Source organism: Arvicola amphibius, chromosome X (genome assembly GCF_903992535.2).
Source record: "Arvicola amphibius chromosome X, mArvAmp1.2, whole genome shotgun sequence".
NCBI classification, from domain to species: domain Eukaryota; kingdom Metazoa; phylum Chordata; class Mammalia; order Rodentia; family Cricetidae; genus Arvicola; species Arvicola amphibius.
In genome coordinates, this window is record NC_052065.1 from 96706924 (window position 1) to 96716343 (window position 9420).

Below are 9420 nucleotides of genomic sequence, written 5' to 3' on the forward strand. Positions count from 1 at the left end.
TCTATATATTTTTCATAGCTAGCCTTTATCTATTAAAAAATAGACTCCACAACTATGTTCATAGCAGCATTGTTTGTCATAGCCAGAACCTTGAAACAACCTAAATGCCCCTCGAACGAAGAATGGATGTGGTACATTTATTTACACAATGGAGTACTAAACAGCAAAAAAAATGACATCTTGAATTTTGCAGGAAAATGGATGGAGCTAGAAAACATTATTTTGAGTGAGGTAACCCAGACACAGAAAGACAATTATCACATGTACTCACTCATAGGTGGTTTTTAAACATAAAGCACAAAAAACCAGCCTACAAACCACAATCCCAGAGAACTTAGACAACAATGAGGACACTAAGAGAGACTTACATAGGAAGTAGAGAAAGACAAGATCTCCTGAGTAAATTGGGAGCATGGGGATCTTGGGAGAGGGTTGAAGGGGGAGGGGAGAGGCAAGGAGGGAGCAGAGAAAATGTAGAGCTCATTAAAAATCAATAAAAAAAATGGAAAAACACAGACTCCATCCTGGGGGGTGGTGGCCCACACCTTTAATCCAGCAGTCAAGAGGCAGAGGAATATGGGTATCTGAGTTCAAGGCCAGCCTGCTTCATCCTACCACAAGGACACTTGCTAAACCATGTTCACTGTCATTCTATCCATAATAGCCAGAAACTGGAAACAAACTAGATATCCCACAACAGAGGAATGAATAAAGAAAATATGGTACATTTATACAATGAAATGTTACTCATATGTTAAAAGAAAATCATAACATGAAATTTGCAGGCTAATATTTGGAACTAGAAAAAATAATTTGGAGTGAGGCTACCCAGACCCAGAAAGACAAATATGGTATGCATTTGCTTATATGTGGTTATTAGCCATTAGATAAATTATAACCAAGCTACAATCCATAGTCCCAGAGAAATCAGGTATAGAACAGGGACTAGTGGGGGCAAATGAATCTCTGTGTGAGGGGAAAATATAATAGGTTTTATGATATGAGTGGACTGGGGGCAAGGAGGATGGGAATGGGAGCATTAGGTGGGGAGAGAAAGGAGAGACAGGGTTGAGGGAGGGGATACAAGGAGAGACAGCTAGAATTAAGGTGCATTGGAGGGATGGCATGGAAACCCAGTGCAGTGGAAATGTCCTAAAATATATGAAGGCAATCCTAATGAATCCTGTCTCCAAATAATGAGAGAGAGAGAGAGAGAGAGAGAGAGAGAGAGAGAGAGAGAGAGAGAGAGAGAGAGAGACTCCCAACTGGCCATATCTTGTCACAAATCAAAGTTGAGAGTCTGGGTTACATCCAATTGAGTTGTTGGCCCAAGGGGGTCCCAAAGAAATCCCCAAACACCCCAGGCTGTTGGTAAGATGATAGGTTGTTCTCTTCCAATGGGCAAGTCCCATTGGAAGACAACACACTCACCCACACTCCTTGAACATAGAGAGGTTGAGCTTGTGCCTGCATAGAAACTTCACCACTATGTTCTAGTGTCTTTGGTTTGGGAAGAAGTAGGTTACCAAAGGAGAAACATAAACAACCCAGCCATAAAACCTTTGATCTACACATTGTCCTGCCTGAAAAATATGCTAGGGCAATGGTGGCACAAAGTTTGTGGGAGTAGTCAACCAATGTCTGATTTGACTAAAGGCCAATTACTCAACCAGATATAACCCATATCTGAGGTAACTAAGAACCAGAGACTAGATACCCCAAAGATCTAGGATAAAATCAAATATTACTGATAAAAAAAATTAACAATAAAATTGCTCTTGATGATAGTATGCTACACTCACAGATCAGTATCTTGCTCAGCCATCAGAAAGAGAAGCTTCCTGTTGCAGCAGATAGGAAAAAATACAGAGATCCACAGGCAGACACTGGGCAGATAGAGAGAGACCTTGCAACGCATAGCTCTAAATGGGATGTCACCATCAAATCCTTCTCCTCAGAGCTCAGGGAACCCCATGGAGGAGGTAGTGAAAAGAATACAAGAGCCAGAGGTGATGGAGGGACACTAGGGGAACAAGACCCTCTAAATCCACCGAGTAAAGCTCATATAAACTCACAGACACTAAAGCCACAAGCACAGCACATATACATGGGTCTGCATGACTGCAACAGGTCCTCTGCCTATATACTACAGCTTTCAGTTTAGTGCTTTTCTGAGATTCCTGAGTGCATGAATGAGTGGGTCTCTGTTTCTTGAGCCTTCTTTTGAGCTTTTTTTCCTTCTTTTGGGTTTGTTTTGTCCAACTTTGATATGATGGTTTTTTGCTTTATTTTATTATATTTTATTTTGTTATGCTTTATCATTATCTCTCAGAAGCCTTTTTTTTCCTTTTTTGGTTTTTTGTTTGTTTTCAAGACAGGGTTTCTCTGTGGCTTTGGAGTCTGTACTGGAACTAGCTCCTGTAGAAACAGAAATAGAGTGTATCTGGATGGAAGGGGAGGTAGGGAGGAACTGGAATGAGTAGAGAGGGGAAAACCGTAGTCAGAATATATTTTATGAGAAAAGAATCTAGTATTCAGAGCTGAGAATGAGAATAGAGTGGACCGTCTGATCCCCACACCCATCTCCTCCCTCTTTGCCTCGCTCTCATGGCCTGAACACCCTATCCATCATCCTGCCAGATACCGCTCAGAACTCCTTCCACCATGGCCACCTCATCAAGTTCCCACCTGAACAAAGGCATCAAGCAAATGTACATATCCCTGCCCCAGGGTGAGAAAATCCAGTCCTTGTATATCTGGGTTGATGTACTGGAGAAGGATTGCGCCGCAAGATCTGCACCCTGGACTATGAGCCCAAGTGTGTAAGAGTTACCTGCTCGGAATTTTGATGCATCTAGTACCTTTCAGTCTGAGGGCTCCAACAGTGACATGTATCTTAGTCCCGTTGCCAAGTTTCAGGAGCCCTTCCTCAAAGAGCCCAAGTTGGTGTTTGGTGAAGTTTTCAAGTATAACTGGAAACCTGTAGAGACCAATTTAAGGCACACCTGTAAACGAGTAATCGACATGGTGAGCCACCAGCACCCATGATTTGAAGTGGAACAGGAATATACTCTCATGGGAACAGATGGACACCTTTTTGGCTGGCTTTCTAATGGCTTCCCTGAGACCCCAGGTTCATATTACTGTGGTGTGGAAGCAGACAAAGCCTATGGCAGGGATATTGTGGAGGTTCACTACCGAGTTTGTTTGTATGCTGGAGTTCAGGTTACAGGAACAAATGCTGAGGTCTTGCCAGCCCAGTGGGAATTTCAAACAGGAACCTGTGAAAGAATCAACATGGAAGATCATCTCTGAGTGGCCCGTATCATTTCACACAGTGTATGTGAAGACTCTGGGGTAATAGCAACCTTTGATCCCAACTCATTCCTGGGAACCAGAATGGTACAAGCTGTCATACCAACTTCTGCACCAAGGCCATTCGGGAAGAGAATGGTCTGAAGTACATTGAGAAGGCCATTGAAAAACTAAGCAAGCGGAACCAGTACAAATTCAGGCCTATGATCCCAAGGGGAGGCCTGGACCATGCCTAGCATCTGACTGGATTCCTTGAAATCTCCCACATTAATAACTTTTCTGCTGGTGTTGCCAACAGCAGTGCCAGTATCTGCATTCCCCTGACTGTCGGCCAGGAGAAGGGTTATTTTGAAGACCGTCGTCCTTCTGTCAATTGTGACCACCTTTGCAGTGATAGAAGCCATTGTCCACACTTGCCTTCTCAATGAGACTGGCAAGGAGCCCTTCCAATACAAAAACTAAATAGACTAGAGGTCCTTCTGTCTATGTATTGGTTAATAAATAAAGAACTGGCTTGGTCTATAGCATGGGAAGAGGAAGGCAGGGTTAGAGAGAAGCCATGGGGCTGCCAGAGACAACCTTTGGGAACTTTGCCAGTAAGCCACTGCCATGTGACGATACACAGATTAATAGAAATTGGTTAAATTAATATGTAAGAGTTAGCCAATAAGAAGCTAGAGCTAATGGGCCAAACAGTGATTTAATTAATACAGTTTCTGTGTGATTATTTTGGGACTAAGCTAGCTGAGTGGCCAGGAACCCACAAGCAGTGGCTCACTCCCTTCAACAGACTAGACTTTTAGTTATCTTGAGCCCTTCCTAATCATCCTGTTCCAACTCTTTCCTGTCCCAGTTGTCCCCATTGCAACTTAAAGGATGGAATGTCAAGGCCTTATTTTTGCTCAAAAAAATCTATTTATAATAAAAGAAAAAAATAAATAAATCAAAATGAAATAAATAATTAGTATTTAAATAGAAATAATATAAAATGGTATATGTACTCATATCATACCTTCTGTGTTCAATAAATATTATCTTAGCATCCAGTATGAACCAGACACTGTTCTGGGACTAAGTGTCATTAACAGGCAAAAAGTGATCGTGATAAATGAAAAATAGAATAAAACTGCTATGAAATCCTACAACAATATGCCTTTTGATGGTTTCCAAATTTTCTTTTTCCATTTTTATGTGTGTGGTGTGTATCTGTGTTTATGCAGATTTTAGCATGTATATAGGCACATGTGTGGGTGTACATGTGCATAAATATGTTTGTGGATGTGGATGTCAGAGATTGTGTCAGGAATCATCCTCAGTGGCTCTTTCACCTTATGCACTGAAGAAGAGACTCTAATTGGCAGTTTCTCTCCCAGCTGCCAGTTCCCAAATAACCACTCAGAGACAATTACTTGTAAATATTTGGCTGATGGCTCAGGGTTATTATAATTTAGCTCTTACATTTAAATTAATCTATATTTTTAATCTATGCTTTGCCACATGGTTCACAGCTTGTTACCTCATTTTTTACATGTCTTGCTTCCTTGGTGGCTAGTTGACTTCTCCCAGACTCCACCCTTCCTTTTTTGTATCTCTGGTTGGATTTCCCACCTGGGTCTATCCTACCTTTCCATAAGCCAAAGAAGTTTTATTTATCAACCAATGAGAGAAACAGATATTTACAGTATACTGAAAGACCATCCCACAGAATTTCCCCCTTTCTGTCTAATGAAAAAGGAAGTTTTTACTTTGATATAATAAAATTTAATATAACAAAAACAGTTATCAAGTACGAATTACAATTATAATATCTAGTCTATTTGTACTTGGCAAAACCAAAGAAAATACTCTATTATCTATCCTATCATTATGAGTCTAAAGTTTCATTCCTAATTTATCTTTTATCATAACTAAGGAAAGCTATAATATAACTATCTAGTCTTCAACTCCATCAAAGACCTCAGAAGGATATATTATTTGAGTAAACAGTAAGGGCAAGCAAACAATTTCTAAAACTCTAGAAATGAGAGACATCTGGCTTCCTGGAAAGTCACCCGAAGTTTTTCTGTAATGCTGAGGCATTACAGCCCCATAATAAACAGCAGACATTTTAGTGAAGCAATAAATTTGAAGTACTGTCCCACCTATTTCATCAATCTCATTTCTCTGTGTCCTGCAGAATACCTGGTAGGATTTTTATCCATGAAGAAGGAACCCCAAAGGACTATCCCACCTTGCTTTAACAAAGTTCAGCATTTACATTTCTGTGGGTCCTGTGTGTCCAAGTTATACAACATATGTCAAGCACTCCAGTCAAGAAAAGATTCTTGCCCAAATGGCTAGCCTTGCCTCATTATCCTCTTTGAAGTAATTGGTAATTGCTGCCAGGACATGTGTTTTATTCTCATAAAAAATCCTTAGATTAACAAAACATTTTAAATGCTGTATTCTATAGGTCTTTGAACCATTTGAAGACCATCTATCTAAAATATAGTTCTATGTGATCTTGAAAGCATATTTAACATATCTATAAATTTTATTGTTATAATTGACTATTAATATGTTTTCTGAGTATCTTAAATAATTTATAATAATAGCTTTTAAAAATTAGAACTTTACCTTATATTTTAAATGAACTGAATATTAACAATACCTTAATGAAGAGTAGAAACATATATACAATATGTTGTAAAAAAAATAACCCCAAATTTCTATCAATATACAAAAATCCTTTAAATAAGAATAGAAACATATATACAGCATAACAAAATTAAGTTTAAATTTCTATCAATATACCAAAATCACTGTCAATGCAAAATATCTGAAGTTAATAGTTGTGTTTTTACCCCATATCCCTATATTTCCCTAAATATAACAAACATCCATAGCCCATAAAATAACCAAAGACTATCCACACACCCTGAACTCTTGGGAATGTTGACATCATTTTCTCAAAACTGCTTTCTGTTGTTTGTTGGTTGCTGGTAATCATTGAGGAACCCTGAGAAAATTCAGAATTATGGTCAATTCCTTACTGGGGTATTTTGTGTGGTTGATCCATCTCAGTCAGCAGCCTTGATGCTGTTGTAGATGTTGGATCACCTGGGCCATTGAACCCATTGGAGAGCTTTCAGGGTGTCTTGGTTGCACAAACCATATTAGCCTAGAGGGAATCCATAGCTTCTCATCTTCTGTGGAAACAAAAGCAGAATCTCTTTTCTAAAGCAATATATCCTTAGACCCAAATCTTGAAGTTAGGATACCTTTAAAATATTTATGTTGGTTTAGTTTAGCAGCCCCCACATTTAAATGTCTCTCAGCAGTTAGCTCATTAACAGTCAAAAATACAAAGAATGCACAATAATATACAAAATCAGACTCTGTATTTTCCATCTTTATATTACTTAATTATTACTCTATTCCTTTTAATACTAAATTTTTATCATTAAATTACTCTTTTAATCTATGACTGAGCCGGGCGGCGGTGGCGCACGCCTTTAATCCCAGCACTCGGGAGGCAGAGGCAGGCGGATCTCTGTGAGTTCGAGACCAGCCTGGTCTACAAGAGCTAGTTCCAGGATAGGCTCCAAAGCTACAGAGAAACCCTGTCTCGAAAAAAAAAAAAAAAAAAATCTATGACTGTCTCTACCCCTTTTCCTCTAGCTCCCAAGCCTATGCACATTTATCAAACACACTATAACTCATTTAGAAACCTTTTAGTTTGAATTTGTCTGTAATCCTTTTCTGACCACTGCTTTAAATGGATACGCATGCATGGTTAGGATCAAAGCCTCAGCTTTGGCTGCTGGCTCTGCCCCACTAGACTTTCCAACATGGTGGAAGTACCAAAAATATCACGTTTACCTCCCATAGACAGCAGCTGGGAGAAGACTCTTTACAGTGGCCTGTGTAAGATGCTGTGGGAAACCACCATGCAGCGTGCAGCTATGCTCTCAAGCCCACAGGCAGTGGCTGGGAGAAGCCTCTGTGTACTGTGGTCCTGAGAGACCATGGGAGTCTGCCATGCTATGGCCAAGGGATACATTTCTGTACTGAAGCCCATATGAGAATCACAACTAGGAAGCTGTGTGTGGCTCTGTTATTGTGTGTCTTGAAGCCCCTTTTTATGGAAATTTGAGAGCTCCACATTGGTATGCCATTTATAACCGGAGATTTCTTTCACACCTGCTAGTTCCTAAATAACTTAGAAGCTTAATATTATTTATAAATGCTTGACCAATGGCTCACGCTTATTATTAGCTGCCTCTTACACTTAAATCAACCCATATTCTTATCTGTGCTTTGCCATGTGATTTGTAGTTTGTTATCTCAATTTTTATATGTCTTGCTTTCTCAGTGTCTATCTGGTTTCTTCCAAACTCTGCCCTTCTTTTCCTGTATCTCTGCTTGGATTTTCCACTGGCTCTAACCTGCCTTGCCACAGACCAAAGCATATTTATTCATCAACCAATGAGAACAACACGTATTCACAGCATACAGGAAGACTATCCCACAACAAGGGACTCTTCAATCATACTCAGATCTCCCAGCTATGGCTAGTCTTGCTAGAGAGCTTTCTCTGGGGAATCCCTTGTCCCTGCTTTCCAAACTTGCAATTACGAAGACAGGTCACAAGACCCATCTCACATTTTTCTGGATTTCTAAAAGTCTGAACTCCAGTCCTCACATTTATTTGTGTAGCATACATCTTAACTTCTTCCCCGAGCTATTTGTTTCCAAATTTTTCAAAAGGAGCATATAATCCTTTTAAATTATAAGACAAAATATGAAAACAAAAAGAAAAACAACATGCATGTTTCTTTCAAAGATTTTTGTTTTCTTTATTAGAGTAGAAAAGAGTCACCTATTAGTCAAACTATACCTAACTAAGACTTTAATTGTTCTTGGGCATTTCATTCTTTTTCTGACTTATTTATCTAAACACCTACCAATTTATTTATAGAAGGAGATTATTCTTAGATCAAAGGAGGGTATAATAGTAACCCATAGAAACATACCATAAATTTAGCAGCTTAACAAAAAATCTGGTTATTTTCTTGAATTAGTAGTATAGGTGTGGATTAAGTATGTTTTCTGACCATCTTTTTTTTATCTAAAACCTAAGAGCTCACCAGGAGAGATAACTATCTGGGGCACTGGACTTTCCTCCAAGATTAGATAGGATGTAGCAGAATCAACTGCTTTGCAACTTTCAGATACATGGCAACCTTCATAGGCCAGCAGGAATATGCCAGGCTATACCTGGCTTCTCTTTAAAAGACTTTCCTGATTAAACCAGACTCACCCAGGATAATCTCCCCTCTCTATTTAATTTAAAAGTAACTGGTTGGAAGCTTAACTGCATTTGCACAAGCCTTTTTGCCATCACGTCCACTGCAATAATTACAGGTGTTGATCCTCTAAGAATCTGTATGTGGACAATGGGAGAGTTTCAGTTTTTTTTCATCAGTTTATTTTTTCAAATAGGTCCCTGTAACTGACCCCACATGCTTTTTCATCACATAATTCTTGGTGTGGAGAATCTGGCTGCTTGAATACAAGAGCCTAACTGTTTGTTTATTTATATATTCAGATTGAAAGGTAAATTGCCAGAAGAAAGGAATAAAACCAGGTCTATTTTATTAAGCTGATATTTCCTCACAGGAAAAGAGCAAAGCACTTACAGCTTATAAAATTAGATGAGCACTTAGGTTTTTTTTTTTTTAACGACCCTGGACCACTTCCTGTCTGACCTCTCTCATAGCCTGATGTAATACTAAATAACAATGTCATCTGAGTAATACAAATGTACACACCCTTGGCATATACAAAAAACAACAAAAATGTTTTATGTTTTGTTTATTATAATTTTATGCAGCTGGAAATGCACATAATAAGCACTCACAAATAAAATTTAATATGCTATTATTTTTTTCAAAATTGATTTGGTTAGTTGAAAGCGACTACAATGTTTCCTAGCAACAATAACATGGTGCGATTTATGAACACCAGCATTAGCCAACAGAATTAAACAAAGCAGTTCTGATGAAATGTAAGCTGACAGAACACCACATTGTTGAACATCACATTATGAGGGCCAAGTAAACA

The 9420-nt window shown here is 38.8% G+C and overlaps 1 pseudogene; it reads left to right on the forward strand.

Moving 5' to 3' along the window:
• The first annotated feature begins 2664 nt into the window (after positions 1 to 2664).
• On the forward strand, positions 2665 to 3777 carry LOC119805334 (annotated as a pseudogene).
• Positions 3778 to 9420: the final 5643 nt, after the last annotated feature.